An 11,268-nucleotide genomic window follows, 5' to 3' on the forward strand; every position below is an offset into this window, starting at 1 on the left:
GAAAAGCAAAGAGAAGAAGGTTGGTGAAGCAAATGTTGCTTCATCATTTAAGAAGTTCCATCGAGGTTCGATCTCAAGAACTAAGTCTACACCTTCTACTTCTAACACTACTAAGTAGAAGAAGAAGAACAGTAGTAAGGAAAAAGAGAAGGCACCTGTTAACCCACACCCTACCACACAGTGGGGTAGGCGACCAGCGTCGGTTGAAAAAGGAAAATGTTTCCATTGCAACCAGGATGGGCACTGGAAGCGGAACTGTCCTTGCTGGTTAAAAGAGAAGAAGAAGGCTAAGGCCAAGGAAAAACAAGGTAAATATGATTTACTCGTTTTGGAAACTTATTTAGTGGAAAATGATGATTCTACCTAAATTATAGACTCTGGGGCCACTAATCATGTTTGTTCTTTTTTTCAGGGGATTAGATCCTGGCGGCAACTTGAGGCTGGTCAGATAACAATGTGAGTAGGCACCGGGCATGTCATCTCAGCTGTGGCAGTGAGAGGGCCCTAGTTGACTTTACAGAATAAATTTATCATTTTAAATAATGTATATGTAGTTTCGAAATTAAAGAGGAACTTAATTTATGTAAAGTGTTTCATTGAATGTAGAGATATTTAAAACTACCGTGACTCAAAATAAACGACTTAAGGTTTCTTCTAAGGAAAATGCCCAACTTTAGCACCTTCGATTAGGGCACATCAATCTCAATAGGATTGAGGGGTTGGTAAAGAATGGAATTCTAAGCGAGTTAGAGGAAAATTCTTTACCGGTGTGCGAGTCATGCCTTAAAGGTAAGATGACTAAAAGACCTTTTATTAGAAAAGGTTATCGAGCCAAAAAGGCTCTAGAGTTAGTGCATTCAGAACTTTGTGGTCCGATGAATGTGCGAGCCAGGGGAGGCTACGAGTATGTCATCACTTTTACTGATTATTACTCAAGGTATGAGTATGTTTATTTGATGCAACGAAAGTCAGAATTCTTTGAAAAGTTTAAAGAGTTCAAGGATGAAGTTGAAAATGCATTGGATAAATTGATTAAGACATTTCGATCAGATTGGGGTGGAGTGTTTTTGGATTATGAGTTCCAGAACTATATGATAGAACATGGAATCATTTTCCAACTCTCAGCGCCTGGTACACCTCAGCAGAATGGTGTATCAGAGAGGAGAAATAGAACCTTGTTGAATATGGTTCGTCAATGATGAGATACACTTCCTTACCAGACTCGTTTTGGGACTATACAGTGGAGACAACAGCTTATATGCTCAACTGGGTTCCTTCTAAGAGTGTTGCCAGAACACCTTTGGAGTTGTGGAACGGGCGTAAAGCTGGTTTGCGTCACTTCCGCATTTGGGGTTGCCTAGCATATGTGCTTGAGGCTAATCCCAAGAAACTGGAACCACATTCGAGGCTGTGCCTATTTTATAGGCTACCCCAAAGGTACACAAGGGGCTTACTTTTATGATCTTAAGGAAAATAAGGTGTTTGTGTCGAAAAATGCTACCTTCCTTGAGGAGGATCATATGAGGGAGCACAGTCCACGTAGTAAAATCGTGTTGCATGAACTTTCCAACGAAACAACTGAAACTTCAACAATAATTGTTGAAGGGCTTGCTACATCAACAAGAGTTGTTAATGGAAGTTCATCTTGTAGATCAAATCCACCTTAAGAGTTGAGGGAACCTCGACGTAGTGGAAGGGTTACAAACCCACATGTTTGCTATATGGGTTTCACTGAAATCATGGCTATGGAAGCCGATGGCGAGGTTGAGGATTCGTTGTCTTACAAGAAGGCAATGGAGGATGTTGACCGAGATGAATGGGTCAAAGCCATGGATCTCGAGATGGAGTATATGTACCCCAATTTAGTATGGGATCTTGTAGATGAACCTGATAGGGTTAAACCTATAGGTTGTAAATAAATCTACAAGAGAAAACGTGGTGCTGAAGGGAAGGTCAAACCTTCAAGGCTAGACTTGTGGCAAAGGGTTATACCCAAGTGAAGGGAGTTCACTATGAGGAGACTTTCTCGCCTGTTGCCATGTTAAAGTCTATATGCATCCTCCTATCCATTGCCACATATTTTGACTATGAGATATGGAAAATGGATGTCAAGACTACCTTTCTGAATGGTAATCTTGAGGAGACCATTTATATAGTGCAGCCTGAGGGATTCATAGCCCAAGGTCAAAAGCAAAAGATTTTCAAACTGAATCGGTTCATTTATGGGTTGAAATAAGCATCTCAATCTTGGAACATAAGGTTTAATATTGCGATCAAATCTTATGACTTTGACCGAAACGTTGATGAGCCTTGTGTCTACAAGAAAATCATCAGCAGTTCAGTAGTTTTTCTAGTGTTGTATGTAGACGATATCTTACTCATTGGGAAACTGGCTAGTGACCCAATTCCTCAAATGAAATATTTGGGAGAGGGTCAGTTTGTTCTTAGTATTCAGATCTTTCAGGATCGAAAGAACAAAGTGCTAGCGCTATCTCAGACATCGTATATTGACAAGATGTTGATCAATTACTCTATGCAAAATTCCAAAAGGGCCCTACTACCTTTTCGATATGAAGTTACATTTTCTAAGGAATAGTGTCCTAAGACACCTCAAGGGGTTGAGGAAATGAGACAAGTCGCCTATGCATCTGCCGTTGGCAGTTTGATGTATGCGATATTATGTACTAGACCTGAAATCTGCTACGCTGTGGGGATACTCAGTAGATATCAGTCTAATCTAGGACAGGGTCACTAGATTGTCGTTAAGAACACCTTCAAGTATCTTCGGAGAACGAGGGACTATGTGCTCGTGTATGGATCTAAGGATTTGATCCTTACTGGATACACGGACTCTAATTTTCAGACTGATAAGGATTCTCGAAAATCCACTTCAGGATCAGTGTCACTCTTAAAGGAGGAGCTGTAGTATGGCGAAGCACTAAGAAGTCTGTTTGGCTCAGGATGTTCCTGACTGATCTGGAAGTTATTGCACACATGTCTAGGCCCATCACTCTTTATTGTGATAATAGTGGTGTTGTGGCAAACTCCAGGGAGCCTAGGAGTCACAAGCGCGATAAACATATAGAGCAGAAGTATCATCTCATCTGTGAGATTGTGCATCGAGGGGACATGATAGTCACGAAGATAGCTTAGGAGCACAATGTTGCTGACCTGTTTACGAAAGCTCTTACGGCTATAGTTTTTTAGGGTCATCTACAGAGCATGGGTCTATGGGACCATTCGCGACTGGACTAGGGCAAGTGGGAGATTTTGTACTCGGCCTTAATGATCTAGTTTATTATTTTTTTAATTGTTTTTATCTTGTACACCCACTCTCTTTAGGATAAGTGAGAGATTGTTGGTGTTGATGCTCTAAATCTCGTAGGATCCTATAGTTTGTAAACACTTGTATGAACAAACACTTGTGATGTAATAATATGAGATATTTTCTTCATTATTGTCTATGAAATATGAGATATTTTAGTTGCATTAACCACAAACCAATAAACTAAGATCCCTGGTTATCGTTGTAACTTAAACATGTATGTGGAGACATACAAGTGGATCATGCCTTAAGTGATAACCTAAATGGTCTGTAGTATATGGATAGAGGAGAGAAACCTTATCCTGGTGACACTACTGATACAACCTGCTTTGTAGATGTTACAAGTGTTGTAAAGTGCTACAGATGGTCTGATCTTGATCAATCATTTGGAGACATGCGAGTGGGGGTATCCTATACAAAGAAGTTTGTATAAGACCAGACCACAAAATGTTTAGTCTCGTTATATAATGGCGTTCATGACAAAGACTTTCATTTCACTAGGATGACCATAGGTAACATGACCTTAATCCTAAGTGAGTTGGGAACTCCTGCCTATGAGGGCGGTCTTTTGATTTACATGGGTGCAAATGGCCAGATTGCCGACTCAAACCTACCACTTTAGGGATTTGTCTGATTAGGGAGCTGGGAACTCAACTACACAAGATGGAATTCACTCATTCCCCAAAGTAGGTGTAAGTAGGTAGATTTCTCCCTAAGGGCTGATTCCGGGGCTTAAACAATGTGGTGCCACACATTTTCTCATGGCTCGAGAGGTGTTCACTCATAGTAGGATTGTGTTGTATTGTTCATTAGAGGAATCAGTGGTACTTAAGAAGTTAGATGTAACTACAGGGGCAAAACGGTAAATTGGTCTAGTTGTACTTACGAGCGAACTGTGAAGGGTTTTCGTACTATTGATTGGTTATATCCAATAGACACCAAAATATATCTGTAGTGTGAAGGGTGCAGTTTTCGGTCTTTGGTGGAGTGCCCAGCAGTTAACAGATGGTGGATATCTTGATTAAAGAGTTTAGTCAGTTATTCACGTACCGTTGGAACTTCAAGCTACAGGTCCATAAGGTTCCCTTGGTATCTCAATGGATTCAAGTTGAGAATCAGTTTTGGGTTAGTTTGAAGTGTTCAATTTAACAAGAGGGAATTTGATTATATATGATATAATTAAATTGGTTCAATTATATGCGATATAATTGATTTGATATATTAGATACATTAATTGGAGGAATTGATATAAATATGTTTATATTAAATAAGGAGAAAAGAACTATGGTTTAAATATTACATATGATGTGATATTAAAACTATAGGTTATAAATATAATATGATAAGTTAGTTATTATATTTATTTATAATAAAAACAATTATGAGGTTGGTTATTTATTTTCTCCTTTAACCGTACAAGTGGGAGGTTATTTTTTTTTAATAATTGAAGAATAAAAATGAAAAGAGTTTTCAGTTTTAAAAGATCGCATCATTTATTGATTACTAAACGATCGCTCATGAGAGACAAGACGATAGCCCTCACGAGAGACTAAACGATCGAGCGAGAGATTTCCTAGATGATTGACTAGACCATTAGCTAGTCGATTGCTCACGAGAGCGAGAGTTTATATACGATCAAGTACCCATTGTCTATGTGATAGAGAAAATGTTTCTCCCACTTACTTGATCGTCTAGTTCGACCGTATACTTCCTTCTTTCCTCTACAAAATTCACATAAAGCCCACACCTCCTGGATTCTCACTCCGATAATACCAAGATTGTCGAGTGGTAGTGTCGAGGGGTTGCTGTTCGAGGATCAAACAGTTCGTGATTGCTAGATGATTGCTCACGAGAGCGAGATATTACTAGATGATTGTTCACGAGAGTGAGAGATTGTCGTACAATTGCTCACGAGAGCGAGAGATTTTCAGAAGAAGAGTTCTTCAAAGATATATCTCTCAATTCCTTTTGTTTTAGTAAGAAAGCATGTTGTAATTCTCTCTATAATGCATAATTGTTCTTGTATGTTTGTGAATGTGTTTATTCTTTCACAATGAGCTTGGAAAGATCTTGTTCCACTCACTGGTTTTCTTAAATAAGAGATATTTCAATATGTAAATGATATCCTACTCATTGGGAATGATGTAGGTTTACTGACTACAGTTAAGAACTGGCTAGCGACCTAATTCCAAATGAAAGAATTGGGAGAGGCTCAGTTTGTTTTGGGTATTTAGACCTTTCGAGATCGAATGAACAAAATGCTAGCACTGTCTCAGGCATCGTATATTGACAAAATGCTTGTCAAATATTCTATGCAGAACTCCAAGAGGAGCTTATTGCCATTCAGGCACAGAGTTACATTGTCTAAGGAGCAGTGTCTTAGGACCCCTAGTTGAGAAGATGAGACAGATCCCCTATGCTTCTACTGTACGTAGCTTGATGTATGTGATGTTATGTACTAGACCTGACATCTACTATGCAGTGGGGATAGTCAGTAGATATCAATCTAATCCAGGATTAGATCACTGGATAGTCGTTAAGAATATCCTCAAGTATCTACGGAGAATGAAGGACTACATGCTTGTGTATGGTTCTAAGGAATTGATCCTTATGTGATATACGAACTCTGATTTTCAGACTGATAAGGATTCTAGGAACTCTACATTAGAATCAGTGTTCACTCTTAACGGAGGGGTAGTAGTATAGTGAAGCACAAAGCAAGGGTGTGTCGCTGACTCCACCATGGAGGCTGAGTATGTAGCGGCTTGTGAAGCTGCTAAGGAAGCCATTTGGCTCAGGAAATTCTTGAATGATCTGGAAGTTGTTCCAAATATGTCAAAGGCCATCACACTTTATTGTGATAATAGTGGTGTGATAACGGGCAGAAATGCACGTTATCATAGTGTTAAGTTCTTAAACAATGCTGGCTTGCATTGATAAATTATGTTAGATTGCGTCCAAAAAGCATTAAGTTTATTACATTGCGGTTGCATGCGTTCATCACATAGAAACAGTTGAATTTTGTATTTTTATGAAGAATATATTTTGACGCAATGCGAAAAGAGCGATCACAGGAAATCAACGGACGAGCACAGCATTACCGCAAGGCTTTGCGGTGATTTGTGTTCACAAACATCTGCTCGAGAAGGATTGCCGCATAGAGCCGGCGCAACTTGGTGGGTGCATCTGGGTTAAAGGTATAATTAATCACGATGGGATAGCTGATGGTTGAATCCGAATTAAGTTGACAGCGGCTAATGATAACAAGTACATTTAGCTTTTCGGTGACAATTATTCGGCGCATTAATCAGGGAATTTAAGCCATCCCATATGTGCAATCATAAGAGAGAAGTCGCCTTCACCCCGAAGCTCTATAAATACCGAAGGCATCCTTCAGAAAAGGGGTTCTAAAGTTCACCTGCTTACGAGTTCACAAGTTCTGTTCATAGTTTAGCCTTGTCCATAGTTTTTCTTTTATTTTTAAGGCAGAGCAAGAGAAGAGCCGAAACGCCGGAAGATCGCTCAGGCCAAATCGAAAGAGAACCCAGAGGCATAGAAGTAGAGAGCGGGCCAACTCTCGCGAGAGCGAGATTATCTTTTGAACACGAGTAGAAAAGACGTGTAAAAGTCTGGGATGAGAGATTTCTACCAGACTCTTTATTCTATACTTGCATTGTTATTTTTCAACTCTATATTTATACAATGGAAGTTCTTATTCTACATCTTTTCACACTCTTAGCATGCATAAGTAGCTAAACTAGTCGAATGGGTTGAGAAGAACTAAGCTAACATGACCTAGGATTTTCATTGCTTGGGATTGTCTTGTTTTATGTTGTGCCAAACATTCCTTTAGAGCTACTCGAGAGAGAGTCTAAAGAAAGAACCTAAGACTTGAGAGAGCTAGGTTAGAATCTAGACTCGAGAGAGCAAGATTAGAACTGCATAAACAAGAGATAGGGACTTAGAGATAAGCTCTATTTGCCAACCTGCATCACATGCATCCTAGAGATAGGTATGATATTATGTGGTCGCCTTATTTGTGTGTGTCATTTTGTCATCGCATAAATAAGAATAGAGGCTTATGTGTAGGTCTTATAGACTTATCGTATATATCGCATGCATTCTAGCATTAAAAGTCGTAGCATTCGCATCGAGAGATGGTTTACTATTGTATGTGTGTTGCATGATCGCAAAGCATGAACACATCCTAGGAAGTGTTAGCCGAAACCCTTCTCAACCCGTTCACCACATACTCATCGCATCTTCCGTTTGTCAACTTTTTTCGAACTCCGCCGTATTTATTTATTTTCATTATCGCAAACAACAAAACCAATCAACTACTTAATATATTTGGTTACCACAAAGTCTTTTGAGAAATCACCACCGTATATTGTTTCCCAAGTCCCTGAGCTTAACCCTGGACTTACCAGGAAACTCAGTGAGCTTTACACTTGGATCTCACTGAGGAAACTTGAGTGCTCAACGCATTTTCATCATCGCATTTCATCCACAATTCCACATCACAAATTAATGCATCAATTTTTTGGCGTCATTGTCAAGGACTTCGGCAAAACAGTGTGCTAATAGTGATTTTTTTTATTTCTTTGCAGACTCTTACTCTCTGGAGAATTACGACCCGGAGATTGAAAGGGCGTTCAGAAGGAGATTAAGAGACCGCCAACAACAATAGTCAGATAAAGAAGAGATGGTGGGGCAGCCTGGAAACGGAGCACAAAACGAGAACAACGTCATGGCGAATCCAATCCTTCTGGCTAACAATCGCAATAGGCCCATTAGGGACTATGCATCGCCAAACCTCTATGATTTCTCTCCGGGAATCATGAGGCTTGCCTTTGATGGAAACAGATTCAAAATGAAACCGGTGAGGTTGTAGATGATCCAAACTGCAAGACAATTTGGAGGACGGCGTGGCGAGGACCCCACGCCCACCCCCAAAGTTTTATAGAAATCTGCAATACTTTTGTGTTCCCGAACATCTCTATCGAAGAAAATGGGCAGGAAAATGGGCGTATTCCCTTGAGTCAGGAGAGATCACTTCATGGGAACAGGTCGTATAGAAATGTATGAAGAAGTATTTTCCACCTATTGAGAATGCTAGACGCAGGAAACTAATCACTAATTTTGAACAAGACATGGACGAATCACTCAGTGATGCCTGGGGGAGGTTTAAGAGGTTGGTCCGGGACTGTCCACACAATGAATTACCAGACTGCCTTCAAATGGAAATATTTTATCATGGTTTAAATCCCACTTCACATACCGCTGCCAATGCGACAGCCGCTGGTGGTCTGCTAGACAAGACATATGATGAGGCTAAGAACATTTTGGATCGCATCTCTAAAAACCACAAGGATTAAAGAGAGAGTGATCAGAGACTAAGAATCAAGGATAACGACGCGAGTAATGGTGTTATTGTTTCATTACAGAATCAGATGACCGCAATGATGAACTTAATTTAGGGAATTGTGATCAGTAGCCCAACACCACAAAATTGGCAAATGAACGAAACTAGTCAAAACACCGCAAGGTGTGCAACTTGCGGTGATGGACACGCAATGGAAGAATGCCCACATAATCCACAGTCAATTTACTTTGTGAAAAATAATCCTGTTTCTAATACCTATAACCCCGGGTAGAGAAATCACCTCAATTTTGCTTGGAAGAATCAGTAGCAGAATTTTCAATCTATGGCACAGAAAGAAGGGCCACATGGATTCTTCCCGTGCAATAACCGCCAGACAAGCAATCAAGCCAGTAGCTCGCAACCGCTGCAATCATCCTCCTTGGAGAGTTTTTCGAAGCAGTATATAGAGAAAAATGAAATTGTGCTTCAAAGTCAGGCTACGTCCATCCGCAATCTAGAATTACAAATGGGCTAGATTGTAAATGAGCTAAAGAACAGACCGTAAAGGGCTCTGTCGAGTTCAACAAAACTCCCACGTAACCCAGGGGGATCAGGAAAAGAGCAATGTCAAGCTGTGACATTGCGAAGTGGAAAAATTGTGGAGGGAGAAAGAAAAAAGCCTAGCCGGATTGCTCCTATTACAGCGGAACCTAAAATTGCGGTGTCACAAGAAGAAGAAGGAGAAAAAGAAGCAATAGAGCCAGAAGTTGCATCCACCTCAAAGCCAATTGAGAAGGGGACCGTGAGAGTGCAGTTACCACCTTTTCTGCAGAGGCTCAAAAAGAAAAAGAATGAAAAGGTACAGTACCAACGCTTCCTGTCTATGTTAAAACAATTACATATTAATATTCCATTCAGTGAAGCGATTGAGGAGATGCTTGCATGCGCAAAGTTTTTTAAGGAAATGGTAACCAAGAAGAGGGATACTGGTAAATTTTCCATGGTGGCTTTAACACAGAGTTCAAAATCAATAATTGCACCGAAGATGAGCGATCCTGGGAGATTTACTATACCTTGGTCCATAGGACGACTGTACATCGGGCAAGCCTTGTGTGACCTTGAGGCCAACATCAATTTGATGGGTCTGTCGATCTTTAAGCAGCTGAACGTGGGGCAACTTAGGCTCACGACCGTGACTCTCCAACTTGCAGATAGATCTCTGGTGCATCCAGAGGGGAAGGTGAAAGACGTGCTGATTACCATCGATAAATTCATACTATAGACCGACTTCATCATCTTGGATTTTGAAGCCGACAAAGATGTGCCCATCATTCTGGGGCGACCATTTTTATCAACAGGTCGTGCCCAGATTAATGTGCATAAAGGGGAGATCACTTTAAGCATAAATGGACAGAAGCTCAAGTTCAACATCATCCATGCCATGAAGTTTCCTGACGAAGTAGACCTACATGACTCAAATGACGACCAGAATTTGATTGAAGAAGAAAAGTTTGATGAAGAAAATGTAGAAGAGGATGCAAACGCATCCATTGCTGCCTGTAATGCGATCATAACAAAAACAAGCAAGGAAGAAAAGATGATCACAAACCAAGAAGAAGAGCCAACAGAAAAAGAATAAAGAAAAACAATGCAACCGTCCCTAGTAGAACCACCAACAATGGAATTAAAGATCCTGCCGAACCACCTAAAGTACGCATTTTCTGGGCAGAATGAGAAGTTGCTAGTAATAATTTCCTCGGAATTTAACGAAGACAAGGAGAATGCGTTGATAAGCATTCTAAGGAAACATGTGCGAGCAATTGGCTGGACACTCGCTGACATTCGAGGAATTAGCCCAGCAATTCTTCTCGAAGAAGACCACAAAGCAATGATCGAACATCAGCCCAGACTCAACCCTGCGATGAAAGAAGTCGTTAAAAAGGAGATCATTAAATGGTTAGATGCGAGCATTATTTATCCTATAGCAGATAGCACGTGGGTCAACCCCGTGTAGTGTGTGCCAAAAAAGAGGGCATGACGGTAGTCCCGAACGAAAAATAATGAACTAATACCGTAAAGGACCGTCAACGGGTGACGCATTTGCATGGACTACTGCAAGCTGAATGCGGCCACAAAGAAAGATCATTTCCCTCTGCCGTTCATTGGTCAAATGTTAGACCGACTAGCTGGAAATGACTTTTACTACTTTCTGGATGGCTATGTCGGGTATAACTAGATTATGATTGCTTCAAAAGACCAGGACAAGACCACATTCACCTACCCATATGGGATCTTTTCTTTTCGCCGCATGCCATTCGGCCTCTGTAATGTGCCAAGCACGTTCCAAAGGTGCATGATGGCCATCTTTTCAGACTATCTTGAGGACTCTGTTGAAATCTTCATGGACGACTTCTCTATCTATGGGCACACCTATGAAGTCTATGTAGCTAACCTGGAGAAGATACTGAAGAGATGCGAGGAGATGAATCTTGTTCTTAACTGGGAAAAATGCCATTTTATGGTAGAGGAGAGAATCGTGTTAAAGCACAAGGTTTCCCAGGATGGGTTGGAGGTGGAT

The 11,268-nt window shown here is 40.5% G+C and overlaps 1 non-coding gene across 1 annotated transcript; it reads right to left on the reverse strand.

The window, feature by feature from the left end:
* Window positions 1-8,442: 8,442 nt before the first annotated feature.
* LOC120068717 (small nucleolar RNA R71) lies at window positions 8,443-8,549 on the reverse strand. Its single transcript, XR_005479342.1, has one exon. It is a non-coding gene; the product is annotated as a small nucleolar RNA R71 (small nucleolar RNA).
* Between the last annotated feature and the right edge of the window lie 2,719 nt (window positions 8,550-11,268).

This window comes from Benincasa hispida, chromosome 12 (assembly GCF_027475165.1).
Source record: "Benincasa hispida cultivar pf3 chromosome 12, pf3_genome.v1.1, whole genome shotgun sequence".
NCBI lineage: Eukaryota > Viridiplantae > Streptophyta > Magnoliopsida > Cucurbitales > Cucurbitaceae > Benincasa > Benincasa hispida.